The sequence below is a fragment of the Apis florea genome, unplaced genomic scaffold, assembly GCF_048593485.1.
Source record: "Apis florea isolate Af1SG1 unplaced genomic scaffold, ASM4859348v1 contig_2293_pilon, whole genome shotgun sequence".
Taxonomy (NCBI): domain Eukaryota; kingdom Metazoa; phylum Arthropoda; class Insecta; order Hymenoptera; family Apidae; genus Apis; species Apis florea.
The window spans coordinates 4,872,501-4,887,446 of NW_028256554.1; the positions used below are offsets into that span (position 1 = coordinate 4,872,501).

General features: G+C 37.4%; 1 protein-coding gene across 2 annotated transcripts in view; it reads right to left on the reverse strand.

The window, feature by feature from the left end:
• mamo (zinc finger protein 628-like) overlaps window positions 1-14,946 on the reverse strand; it is a 78,819-nt gene that overhangs the window by 29,716 nt on the left and 34,157 nt on the right. The gene's annotated exons all lie outside the window — the stretch shown is intronic.

Consider the following 14,946-nt stretch of genomic DNA (forward strand, 5'->3'; position numbering starts at 1 on the left):
CTATTTCAGGACGTTTCAGGGACAAAAAGATTGGGAGTGGAATTTGCGTGGAAAATTTGCTCGAAAAAAAAATAATTTAATAGCTTTAATAAATTTCTTAGATTCGAAGAGAATCGAGCGTGAAATGATCATAATTTGTATTCATGATTTTTGTCCAAGCGTTTGTTCGACAAAAGAAAAGAGAAATATTGCAAATCTTAATTAGGATTAATGAGAGGAATAAAAATTCGAAAATTGCTGGAAATTAAACTACCACCCTTAAGCGAAGGGGACGAAAAATTTCAATTCTCGATAACACGGACATAACATAATTATTAAATAGAATCAACGTGTTATAAAAAATAGATCTGTAAAAATATGAAAAAAATATATACGCGGCAACGGGTGAAAAATCTCATAAAAATTTTTTAGATTTTCAACAACATTCGATAATAATTTATCAAATTATTGCACATTTTTGAAATCATCAGATCTTTTCTCCTTTTTTTTTTGTTTTTTTAAAAATCTTCCCCCCCTCCCCCCCTCCCCGATCAACGACACATTTCAAACAATTGTGTTACTTCTTAAACGCTAAACGAATTAAAAACGTTCAACTACGTCAACTACAACTTCCCTTGTCTAAATCTCTATATCAATTTTTGTACTATGTTATAATTCGTTCGAATTTCTCACTTTTTCGAATAATAACAACAACAATAACAATCATAATAATATTAATAATAAAAATCGACGAGATGGATCAATCGAAACAATCGGAACGCGCATTCACGGAAAACGCGTGATCTTACCCTTTCGAAAAAAAAAAAAAAAGAAACGAAATCAAACGAAACGAAACCAAATGAAATCGAACCGAACGAGATCAAACGGGGAGGGAAAAAAGAAAAAAAAAAAAAAAAAGAAGAAAAAAAAGAAGAAACGAAAGGATCGACAGACGATTTTAATCGATTAAAAAAAAAAAAAAGGTAACGAGATAGAGATAGGGAATAGAGGAACAGGGAATGGACGAAAACTCGAAATCCTCGCGTCGAATATCTTAATGGCCGCGGGGAAACGGAAGTCGAGGCGAGCGCGATTCGGTTGCGCGGTTCGGGGAGCCATCAAGCGGGGGAGGAGGATGACCTAAAACCCTACGTTAATTGGAACTTTACTAATTGATTGTACTCTACGTGAGCGGCGCGCGGCGTTCATTAATTCTCTTCTCGATTGCACTTTACTGGGCGATCGTTGTTCCGCGTTTCGCGGCGTAATTGCGACCTCGAACGTGTCCGTGCACCTATCAAGGGAAACGACTGCGACCGATGCGTGCGTGTAAATAGGGTCGACGACGACGTACGATCACGACGACGACGGCGTCGAATGCTTCTCCTCGTTGGCGATCCTCGAAATCACGAATTTCACGAATTTCGAGGCAAGAGAGCGTAAACGCGGTCTCGAGATAGTTCTGGTTCTGGGTATCTCGAAAATTCTGCGATAGCTCTAGTGGACAGGATCCGACTTTTAAACGATCGAGCAACGTTGGAAATATTTTTTTCCACTCTTGTATTTCATCGATGCGCGGATTATTTTTTAAAAAGTATCTTAATCTTCTTTCGCTCGTATCTTCAATTCTCACGATCGAATCCCCAAAGTTTGCGGACGCTGCGATCCAGGCATTGACTTAAGCGGATGGATTTAAGTTAATGGCTCGTACAAGGGTTGGAAGTTGGATGTTCCAGCATCATTGATGAACCGTTAATTTAAACTCGATTTCGTTTAAAATCGATCGTAAGGGGGTCGCAACGTGTTTCGCTACGTACGATCGTAATACGAAATTAATTAATACGTCGTTATGATATATAACTCTAGAATCATAGTGATTTTCGACGTTTGTGTACGCGGTTTAAAATATCATCAGTTTAAAAAAAGGAATTCATTTTACACGACATATAATGCAATTAACGAACACGAAGCTACTAATTTTCTCTTTCTTTCTCTCCGGATTCCTTCGTGGCCGTCGCTCTCGCTCGAATGCCTGGCGAGATCGTCGCTCGCGATCGTAATTGGTAATTGAGTCGAGGAGAGGCGATACGTCGTCGAGAGTCACTAACGCGTGGAAATTAAACGCGCCGCGATAAATGAACGAGAGTGGCCCTCTTAGGGGAAATCGTGGAAAATGTCCGACCATTCGTGCTTTTTCCTTTTTTTTTTTTTTGCTGAGCAGCGTATGGACGAACGTGAGATTTTTCACGATTTATTTATCCCTTTCTTCCTCTCCTTCTCTCTTTCTCCCCGCAATTAACGAGGTATTGTGCGATCGTTCGCGCGACGAGAACTTACGTTTGAGAGATTGGAGGGTTTTGGTTTTGGTCGATGCGAAGGATTCGTTTCGATTCGTGGAAAATTTTGACAAATGTATTATTATTATTGTTTTTTTTTTTTGCTCTCATCACATTTGATTACGCGCGTTATCGGAGAAAATTTAAAGAAGCAAAAGAGAGAGGTGGAAGAAGCAAGAGAGAGATCGTATCGAGTCTGTCGTTTCTGTGAAACGTTGCATTTGCAGACACGTTAGCTCTCACTTTGATCGACTATTTGCTACGTGATTCGATAAATATCTAGTAATAACACGTATCCAAACTAATTACCGTTTCCAATTTATTACGTAGAAATCATTCAATTAATTTGCAAAACTATATTCGTCAGCATGTTTATCTGTTTGTAATTGCTAAAATTATATTGGTCCGATTAATCGGTTCGATTAAATAGCCAAAGCGTGTAATTCTAACCAAAGAGAAGAAGAAGAAGAAAAAAGGAAAAGATATCGAAACGTTAACAAGAAAAAGATCGCTGCTATATACGTACGTATTCTTTTCTTTCCAATTAAATTTTCATACGATGAAAAAGAGAAAAATTTAATATGCTCCTCCTTGGGAGGGGAGACAGAGATAAAAACATAAGATCTCGTGAATTTTGCATCGAACAGCTGGCAAATTTCTACTCCTTCCAACCTTCTCTCTCGGCTGTTTAATTTTTGAAACGGCCATCTAAATTTACGGCGGATAGATGTCCGCGGCATCGTAAAATACGCAAATGATCAAGGGACGATCCCCTCGGAATTTCCCTCCCCTTTCCTCAACACAATTATCCTTTCTATCCTTCGCGTGTGCGTCATTCCACATGCAATTGTCCCCCTGCAAAAGTTGATCTGAACCTATTAGCAATTTCGTCTCGATGTATCTTTTTCGAATTAGAAATTATTTCTTTTCTTTTTTTTCTTCTTCTTTTCTTTCCACGCGATTTTCTTTCAGATTTTGACGGAAGGTTGGTGAAGTGTCCTCCTACAAGAGGACGGATAAGAAGATCGTGGAAGACAAAATATACATGTTTGTGTCTCGCGTATAAATTTTTGCAACAATTTCATCATCGAGAAATAAGCAACAAGTTTATCTTTCACGAATGACATTTGTAAACATGTTCGTTTTCTCATGAGTCAATTTTCCAATGAATCTCGATAGTAAGCGGAAGTAGAGATTGCATAAATATTTCTATCTTGTTATTTAAATAAAATAGATGCAAAAAAAGAAAAAGAGAGAAAAGAAAGAGAGAAAAACGACGGAGATCAAAGTGTTGGAATTTGAGGAAAATATTATTTTTTTTCTGTCGATCGTTTCGTTATCTTTCGTTCGATAAATACTCGAATTGGTAATAATTGGATCGTGAAGATGATCTAGAAAAGTTTTGGCCAATTTTCACATCTCTTGCATATTTTGCATTCGATCGATTCACGATTTTTTATTCGAGTCAACGTTAATTATTCGTATATTCGTTATAACATCAGACGCGAAATATGGATAAATTATACGCAATTTGTAATTATGTCATTTTCAATTTGCAAAATTGAAATTAGAATTATATACATTTTGTATATTCATGTTTACAAATATCGTTTTTAAATTGAAATTATATATTCGTATCGATTGTAATTTAATATCGAAATTCATAAGAAAAATATCACAAAATAAACACAGTTAATCAGAAATATTAAGTACCTTAAAATTAAACAATCAATCAATCAAAATTCCGTGAGAAGAGAAATAATAAAACTCCTCGAAGATCGATCGAATCTATCATCGAACGAAGAAACGTGCATTGTTATTCTCATTTCCGAGCAAAAATCTGATTAAATTTTCCACCCCTTTAAAGAAAAAATTATAAACCCCTAAATCTCTTACATATTCTTCCCAAAAAATCAACTTTCTCAAATGAAATTCTAGAAAAATATATCAACCGATCCCCTTAAAAACAAACACAAAAAAATCCGAAATTTTATTTTTTGAATATCCAATCGTGATTTAGCGACAAGAAAATCCTCTAATTTCCAACCCCTCGATGCACCAATCCCTCTTAGTGGTCGCTTAGTGGGAAAAAAAAAAAAAAAAAAAAAAAAAGAAAAATCGGTTGCTCTCCACACGCAAAATTGAGCGTCACTGTCCAATTTACGATTTATCTGTGGTGACGTGCACGTCGTACATACATGCATGCATGCATGATCGCTCGGTCGCTCGTGAGCGCGATAACGCAGCGCAGTTGGGTCGATGCATTATGCAGTTTTCCGTGCGTTCATTATATTTTTAGACCTTTACGATTGCAAGGTTACAGTTGTGGCGGCTGCCTCCTCTCGTTAATTGCGATTTTTCCGCGGCAATCGTCTTCTACCCGGATAACGACTCCTACGAAACTTTCGCGTTGCGACAGAACTACGTTCTCTCGAGATCGAACGATTTTTGAGATCGTTTATCTTTTTCGCTTCCCGTGGAAATTCGATGTTTGCAGATTGAAACGGAATTTTTCCTTTTTTTTCTTTTTTTTTTTTTTTTTTTTGGAAGGAAATATAAAGTAAAGATAGATCGTTAATAATTTTGACAAATTGACAATGATACGAGGAAAATTGAAACTTGTCCAAGATCGAGAGTTGTTCTGAATCTTGGCTAGCCGAAAGGAAGACGCTTGATGCATTTGACACTTTTGCGTTGAGATGATGCACTTAGGAGGAGGGGAAAAAAAATTTGTTGCTTTCACGATCGATGAAGATCGATTCGATGAAGAACGAACGGAATCAAAAGATCGACGCGAATTAACGCTGTTGATCTAAACTAAGCAAAGAAAAATGTAGAAATTTTATCGAGGATACCGAGAGTGCAGACAGATTACAGACAGCGCGAATGCTTTATCAAAGAAATACTCGAATTTTTTCTCTTCTGCCACACGATAACCTTTATTATTTTCCTGAAAGCTCTCTAACTTCCGTTTATATAGAACTCGTGCTATATCTGGAACTAACTGGCGGGCGAATTTTATTTTCCAATCTATTACGTACTTTACAAAAACATGACGAATATTTTATAAAGATTCGAAAATATTCAAACGTTCGAAACTAATCCAAACAATCAAATCCAAACAGAATATATATATATATTCGAAACAACTATTAAATCTTTCTCTTTCCACCAGATCTACATTCTCCCTCCGACGTTTCCAAAAAAAAAAAAAAAAACACTATGAATATTTCATCAGGGAAATGCTCGCGTCTCAAACTTTCTCCTACGTCCTCTCTTACCTCCGATCGAAAGCAACCGATCCGAGTAACGAAATACCACACATCCTACCCCAAATGTCGAGAACTGCCTCGAAACGAGCGAAAATATATTTTTCCCCCCCCCCCTTCCTCCCCCCTCGAGAGTTATCGAACCGATCCTTGGAAACGGCCGAATCCCTGTCCCACGCCCGTTTCCAACATTCGAATTGTCCGTGACGGTTAATCGATGCTCGTTATAAATTGATCGACCGTTTCGCGACGACCCGATCGAATTCGATTGCGTTCCTCCCCCGTGGGAGGGGGGAGGGGCACGAGGCGGGCGGGGGGGTGGACGAAAATTAAAGCTCGATTAAACGCAGAATCACGCGCGGTTTAAACGTCGATCCGGCTTATCCGGGTCGGCCGATCAGAATTCGCGGAAAATGCGGGGCTAAAGTTCCAATGCCACGCCACGCCACGCGGAAACTTACGTGACGAAATACGAATAGAGAGAAAGAAAGAGAGAGAGAGAGAGAGAGAGAGAAGAAACCTTTCGAAAACATTTTTGCAACGATTAGCAAGCGATTAACCGATGGTTGGAACGGTGATTTCAAGGTTTTTTCTCTTTTTTCTTTTATTATTCCTAGGGATTTAATTCGTTTGATCCGATTTCTCTCTCTCTCTCTCTCTCTCTTTTTTTTTGGTTTCCTTTTCTCGAGGAAGGATAGAGACGAGAGATTCGTTGGTGCATAAATTCGTTTGGAACGATCGTTTTATCGTGAAATGAATACGAGTTGGGAACGATTTAGATGCAAGTTGGTTATGTAAACGATAAATTTTGTCGGGAGGTTTGCTCGATAAACATTAGTGGTCATAAGTCGTGGTAAATTATAAAGAATTGATACGAAATGTTTCTGTTTTTCATCTATGGAGAGAGAGAGAGAGAGAGAGAGAGAGAAATGCGCTCGACGACGCAAGCGTTTAAATTTCATTGGATTTATCTAAGACCCGATGCGTTCTACGTTTCAATCTCGTACCTTATCGACGTTAATATTACTTGGATCGAAGAGATGTTATTCCATTTTTTTTTTTTTTTTTTTTGAAAACAGAGAATATTCCTTATTTCGAGAATTTCAATCATTTTTCAACTTATTAGATACGTTATAATTCTAGCATGCAACGAAAAAATAATAATTCTCTTTTATATTTTTATCGATTACACGAAGAAGAAATTGCAAAAAGTGAAAATTGGAAAAGTTGTTTCAACCCTTGGCTATAATTTTTAATCTCTTCGATTCGAGTAATACGAAAGAATCGATAATGGATAATGGACAATTTTTTTTTTAATCGAAATAAAAATAAAGAACGGGATATACAATAATTCACAGGATCGAAAATCGTATCTTTATCGTTATCTTTTTCAAACGAGAACGATTTCTCCCCTCCTCCCTCCACCCCTTCCCCCCCCAAAATACCACAATTGTTTATCAAAATTATCAAGTGCGTTAAATTTTCATCGATCGATTAAATCGTTATCACGTTATGGAATTATCGATACACGATTCTTCCAATTTTTTTTTTATTTTTTCGAAATTAACGAACACGTCTCTAACGCAATTTTTTTCTTTTCTCTTTTTTTTTTTTTTTTATTATTCAACAATCAACGAGATACGATCCGATTCTCGTCGAGAATATATTAATAGAATTCCCATGAGCTAGCTAATAATATCGAATTAATCCGATTACACGGAATTTCATTTTAAACTCGACAAACATCGATTCTCCGATTATTAACCGAGATTTCGCAAATTAAGTGAGAGAATTATTATTATTTTGTTTTTTTTCCAAGATACGAATTTCACGAATTTCTCCAACAAAAACAAAAAATTTATTGACACTCGTTACGCCGATAAAACGATGATGAAAGTAAAAATTAAATTTAAATAAATAGCTCGAAGTGAACCGTTTGATTTTTCGAAAACGATCGGTTTTTCCATCTTTTTCAATGATTCAATCATATATATATATATGAATATAAATAGAAACAAGAAACAAGATAGAAACAAGAAATGCAACGTGTAAACATTTTGCTTATCAATATTGTAATTTAATGTGTGTGTGTGTGTGAGAGAGAGAGAGAGAGAGCATGAATCAATTGCGTTTTTCATACACAAATCGTTTACATCTTTGTTTCATCTTTGCGCACGATTTAATAATCGATTTGAAAAAGCGAATTTGAAAACGAACTCGCGTTTCGACGAAACGAAAATCGAGTTTTATTTCATTGATCGTTAGTAAACAAAATTCTTGAATTTTAACTAATCTTGAATCGAAAACCGTGGAGCCGAAAACAAACACCGTGAGGGAACGAGATGGTGGATAACGATTGCGTGTAAAAACTATTAATTATCAAATGGTTATCTGATTCAAGGCGAAATAGCATCGAGAAAATTGCAAATAGATCGAAATGTCACGAGCCACGCAATTTTAACGATTCGTAATCTCTTGTATTGTATTTATTCATCGTTCGCTAAATTAATCGAGGAAAAATTTACTCCTTCCCGTGTATTATTAGCTCGATAAATATACATAATTCTTTCGTATTACCTTACGTACACGTAATTTCATCACGTTAAAAAAGAAAGGGAGAAAAAAAAAATACGAGAAGTATCGCGGAATGTCCACTCGAAAAAGAAAGAAAGAGGGGAAGAAAGAAAGGATAATCGAGAAAAAAACGATTCGAATGCAAACTTCGTCAAACTCGGACCGAAGACGGTTCCACAGAGTTCCATGATCGACGTGACGCGCTTTTTACCCGACTGTCAATCATCGAACAAATGTCGATACTTCGAAACGCCGTCGTTGGATTAAAAACGCCGTCAGGATAGAAACGCAAATTCGAAAAAAAAAAAAAAAAAAGAAAAGAAGAAAGAAAAAAGGTAAATAAAAAAAAAAGAAGGAAAAAAAAAAACTCACGTCAAACTGTTGCAAAAAGTGGAAGCGAATCGTTTCCAGTTTACAAGCTCGAAACTCCCCTAATCCTGTCTGGAATCAGAACTGGCAACGAGCCAGGAAACCAAAAGGAGAAAATGGCGGAAAGAAAAATAAAACGAGGATCAAAGTAGAATTAAACGGAGGGGAAAGGATTCGAAACGGGAAAAAACGGCGTTAACATTTTGATCCGTCCGTGGCCGATCCACGGTGACGGATTAATATTCACGATTTCACGGTCCCTAACGACATTGAAATCGCGTGCAACCCATCGATTAATCGATACGAGGCGAGGAGAAGTCCCGTTGGCCGATTCCTTTCCTTCGGTGCAGGGCCTCAACGCGGAACACGATGAATATTTCACGGATCGATCGATTTCTCCACCACCGTTCTCCATTCTCTTTCTCTCTCTCTCGCGCGAGGAGCACGAGGACGGCGGTAGAAAGCAGTCTGCTACTAAATATACAATAAGCTCGAGAAACCTAGGAGAGAGAGAGAGAGAGAGAGAGAGAGAAAACAAAAAAAAAGTCCTGCTCGACTCCATCGACCGTAACTGCGAATGTCGAACGATCGAAATATCCTCGTTTCACCCCTCTTCGCGATTTCGATGGAGGGTACGAGATATTTTTAAGAGACATTTATTTTAGGATACTTAATTTTTTTTTTTTTTTCTTAGAAAAGTTTATGTAGAAAATTTTTGTTTCGTCATTTTCAATCGTCCATATCTTCGGATTAATTTTTGGTAATAATTTTGTGGTAATAATCTTTTTCATATCTGTTATCTATTTTTTATTGCGATGTGAAAAAAAGTATTAACGAACAGTGTTTACTTTATCGTTGATGGGCTTTACGATGCAAAATTACAGGGAGGAAAAACATTGTTAATGATACTTTTAGAGATAGTTTCGTAAGGTATAATTAATCGAGGGATAAAAATAAAGAGAGGGGGGAGGGGGGGAGGGAAACTTTCTACACTTTTAGAGCACGAAATAAATAAATCTGACTATCCATGGATAATTGAATAATTGAATATAGAAAATAGCGGGTTCGTTTCTATTATCTATTTTTTGTTTGATGTTTAAAAATTAACTATTGCGTCCTCTATCGTGAACTTCCCTATTACGCGTCAGACGGTGAAACACAATCGTACGTCACAATGAAAAATAATTAGTGGTCGGATAAATTTGTCAGAGACAAATGAAATTAAACGTTAAGAATGCAAATTATAGATATTTCCTTCGCATTGTCTTATCATATTTACACGACCACTCCCTTCTTCGATTGTTAGACAGACAAAAAAAAAAAAAAAAAAAAAGAGAAGAAAACGAGTAAATAACAAAAGACCATTTCAGCTTCGAACACGTTGAATCATCATAAATCGTCCCATAAATTATGTGTCATCATTCGTATGCAATCCAGAAGGAACAATTATCAAATCTTTTCTAATTATTTGGAATAATTAATAACTTTCAAATTTCCAAACAATGCACCCTAATTTATTCTTTACGCGTATTTTATCCTCGGTTAGAAAAAAGTGAATTATCCATTTCGAGACGAGCAATTCGTAACAAAGTAACTTTCCTACGTAACTTTCCTATCCTTTCCTATCGTTTAAATAAAAATTTCCCGTTTAAATAATTTTATTAATATTTGAATAAAAAATATCGTGTAATTCTACAAAAAAGAAAAAAAAAAATATTAAACGCTTCCACACTTGACGCAATATTTTCAAGGAAGTAGCGAAAGACGCGTTAAACGTTAACGATAAAATGTTTCTATTAAAAGAAGAATATTTTAATGAAAAGAAGAAACTTTACAATGTCTTTTATGTCTTTACTAAAAGTGATGAGGATAAATTGTGAAACAATGACGATACCTTTACACTCCCATCGATCGACAATATCACTGGAACGAAGCTAAAACACGATAATGATAATAATATCGCGAAATCGCGTATTATTCCTTCTCCTTTTCATCTCGACTCCGCGCCGCGGTCGAACCGAAACTCGATCGAGACTACGTTACGCTTAAACACCCACGATACACGTTATTCAACCTTATCTAAACTAATAGGAAAACAAAAGTAAGCTGCTCGAATACTGGTTCTACGGTATCACCCGTACGCTCGTGAGAATATATACGCGAGGTCATCGCCGTATTGTGACGGCCGAAACGCGATCCTTGCTTTGTTTCGCGTGTTTTCGCGCACGATTCACGATTTTTTTTCTCTCTCTCTCTTTTTTTTTTTTTTCTTTTTCGAAATACACCGAAAACCGTGGAAAGAAATATTATCGTTTGTCAGGATGCGCGGTGAAAAAGCGCATCGCGCTTATCCTGCGCAGAATGTTTCCACAACTCGATACAACGACAAGAATGGTTTTCGTACCAATCGCGAGAATAGAGGAAAGATGAAATATCGTTGTGACTTTGTTCTGTTTTCCAGAAAATTTTTTCCAGATTGTAAACAGTAAATTGTAAACAGTAAAGAAAAAGAAAATCAATTTTTAACGATTCAATAATTTAGAGAACTTTGTTGCATCGTAATTAATCATTCGATGAAAGATTTTTTTTTTTTTCATTAGCAACGGTTGTTCGTTCCTGGGAATCTGATGAATTTCTTCGCAAAGTAAAGTACGCATTCTTTCTTCTTTTTTTTTTTTTTTTTTTTGCGATTCCTGGTAATTATACATTTTTTTTCTTTTTTTTTTAGGAATCAATTCATTTAACTTCTAAGTAATTTGTTGCGTTGAATATTCAAAGACGCGATATTGTAATTTGTTCGTCGAGTTTGCAAACCTGTTCTCGGATTGCACAATCGCTGCGTGAGAATTGTGCAATATTTGCAATTCAGTCTCACCCTTTTTTTTTTCTCTTCTTTTTTTTTTTTTTCAAATTAGGTACGAGCGAGGAAACAAGCGAATAATATCGATGCAACACCTCGACAGCCCGATCAAACAGCAAAACACATAATGATTTACGATTATTTAAACATCGCTAAAATTTGAAATGAGAATTAAGATTTGCAATTCAACGCGAATGTATTATGGAAACCTCGTTCTCCATAACATTATCCACTCTCTGTAAAAAAAGTGTTAATAACTACTAAGAGTATAAAACAAGAATATTCTAATTACATATTGTAAATTGAAAAAAGGAAAAATAAAAAAAAAAAAGAAACGAAGAGAGAGAAAAAAAAAAAGAAAAACATCAAAGATCTACGTAATTATTAATGTTTTCTGCTTCTCATACCTCGATGGATTCTTCACCACGTCGATCCACGGAAATCGCACCGAATACATCCTGCTTACAGAATAAAGTTGCGTTTTGCCTCGAACAGGTGTGTTCTCTCTTTCTCTCTTTCTTTCTCTCTCCCTTTCTCTCTCTCTCTCTCTCTTTCTCTCTGCGCGCAACGTCAACAGCCGTTCGTTTTCGTCTTCCGTTTCCGTTTCTTCGCGAACCATTTAGAGGACCTCGAAGAAATTTCGTTACGTGCTCGGAACTGGACAGAAATCGCGCTTCCTCCTCGAAAACAAAAGGTCATTTCCAATTCTTCCATTCTTTTCTTCTTCTTATTTGCACGATCTTCGAATCTATTACACACACTCGACCTCCCCGGAGGTCGAAACAAATTCGAACGACGACGTATTTCCTCGCGAAGGAGAAAAAAAAAAAAAAAAAAAAAGAAAAACACACGTTCTCTTCTCAAACTCTCCATTTCCTTTCGAACAAACCTGATGATTTAAAAATTTCAGCGAGCAGAGAAATCGATCGAATCGAATTCACCTCCTCGATCTTGGCTTCGAAGCGAAGGAAATCGCGTACGAAAATAAATAAAAAAAGGGGGATGGGGATACGATAAAGAGGGGGAAGGGAGGGAAAAATCGAGTGAACCGTGATCGATATCAAGATTCAAAAAAAAAAAAGAAAAAAATAAAAGAAAAAAAAAATAAAAGAAAAAAAAATCAAGCTAAAAAGAATAAAGGGAATCGCATTTATCGTGATTTATAATAGTAATTATTGCACTGATTCGCTGGCCTACCGCATCGTCGTTAGATTATATTACACACGCGCCGACTTGGCTATCTCCGATGCGTTTGGCGCGGCCGACGCGCTCTCGATATCGCGTTTATACGTCGATGCGCGTGATAGGAATTGGGTAAGAGGTCTGTGAACACGCGTAATACATCGGAGCAGGCTACGCGGGAGAACGCTCCGCGACGACAGGCCAATGAGATACGCGATAATCCGTTCTCGTTAACGCGATGTAATTAACTAGAGCCTCGGTCTCGGATGAAACGGAACGAGGTCGAAAGCTGGAAAGATATTTACCGGTCGATATATCTAGACTCCGCTTCAACGAAGGATGAGTATCCTGCGAGAGTCGAAGATCGAAACAATTTTAGAAACTTGGTCGAAGAGAAAACTTTGGAATAATGATCTAATACGGGGACGAAGGAACGAAGATTCGAGAAATTGAATCAATGTTCAAGGAGAAGCTATTTATTAGAAGATATTTAGTCCGGAATTTAAATTTGAAAGGATAAAATCTTGAAAGAGGTATCAATCGAGAAGAAAATTTTAGAATGAACTAGAATGAAGTAGAAGAAAGAACGAAAGTTTTATAAGACATTTAGTCCAGATTTTAAATCAGATCTTTTAAATGATACATCCTTCGAGAATGTAATTCGAGAATGAATTTTTTAATTCGTCGCGAATGAAACGAAGGTACACGTTACAAGGACATTGCACATCCATAATTCTTCTCGACCTAACTTCTGGACAAACTCGATCCCCGTCGAAGAAAAATCTTTAAGATTAATTAAACCGCGAGAAAAACTCTTCTCGAATACCTTGAAAGCGTTTCACCGTTAAGAAAGAAACGAAAAGTTTTTTTTTCAACAATTTGGATCTGCGCGTGGACGTAGTACCACCAAACATATCCGATAATTCTCCTCGACGAGTTTCGCCGAGCGAATGTAAACAAAAGCGCGAAATCCAACGAGCCGAGGTCGTCCGTAGTGAACCGCCGCGTACGGAATAACAGAGGAACGAAATACACGGACGCGCGCCACGAAGGGAATGAGAAAACAATTCGGGAAGGTTACGACGCACCGATTCCGTCACGCTCGAGCGAACTCGAGTCCGGCAGCCGTTGCTTCTTCGAGGAAAATTTCTTCAAAGATCGCTATACTATACGTCGACGTGTGTTTTGAACCACGTGAGAGAACGTCCACGACGAGCGCACTCAATAATCCTTTGTTTAAGAACGTGGACGTTTCTTGTCGCTAAACCCTCCCACGAACCCCGTACACCCTACCCTCGTCGTCAGTCCTAACCCAACCCCCCTCCCCGAGCCCCCTTGTGTTGCCCTTTTTCTCGCGCGTGTATGCGTGTGTGTGTGTGTGCGCGCGCGCGTGCGCGCGTGTGTGTACTTTTTTTTTTCTTTTTTTCTTCGTAAATCGTTTTATCGTCGGCGCGCGCGAATCCCAACACCCCTCCCCTTGTCAACTGTATAAAATATTCTCAATCGTATCAACAACAGTCACATCGTACATCGTACAACGTTATTACATTATTACAATAGTTTATAGTTAATCGTAATCAATATAATATTCACAGCATTTTATGAAAATCTCTTAAAAGCACCAACCGTGGCGGCTCAAATTTTTTTTTTCTTTCTCTCTTTTCTCTCTTCCATTCGTCCTCTTTCTTTCTTTCTTTCTTTCTTTCTTTCTTTCTTCCTTTCTTCCTTCCTTCCGTTCTTCCTTCCTTTCTTTCTTTCTCTCTCATTCTATCCTTTCAACGTCCGTCTTTTTTTTTTTTTTTTTTTTTTAATTTTCTTTTTAACTCGCGTTCAATTTGTATCTCGATTTAAAAATCTCGATCTTCCATCTTCATAATCGTCCTCTTCTTCAATCGTGCTCTTCTTCTTCTTATTCTTCTTCTCTTCTTTGTCTCCCTTTCTCTCCCATCCTCTCACTCTTTCTCTCTAATTCTTTCTCTCTCTCTCTCTCTCTCTCTCTCTCTCACTTTCTTTCTCTCGCTCTTCCTCTCACTCACATATATATATATATACCTTCAATAATTTATCGATATATATATAATATATATATATGTATATATATAAGCTAAACGTTTCGTCTTAAAGCACTGATTAAACGAGGGAGCTCGTTTTAACGTGTCCCTCCCTCTGAACACGCGTTTACCAACCATCCTAACCAAAATCACAGGACTAACTAGAAACACCGCCGGCTTTTTGCCTCGTCGCTCAGTGGGGATCGATGAACGGGAGGTGTACACCCTCCGTGGAGACGAACGAAAAGACAGGAGAGAGCAGGAACGATAGCAGGGAGAGATAACGGGCACGGGGACCACGCGTGGGCAACGGAGGAGGCGCGCGA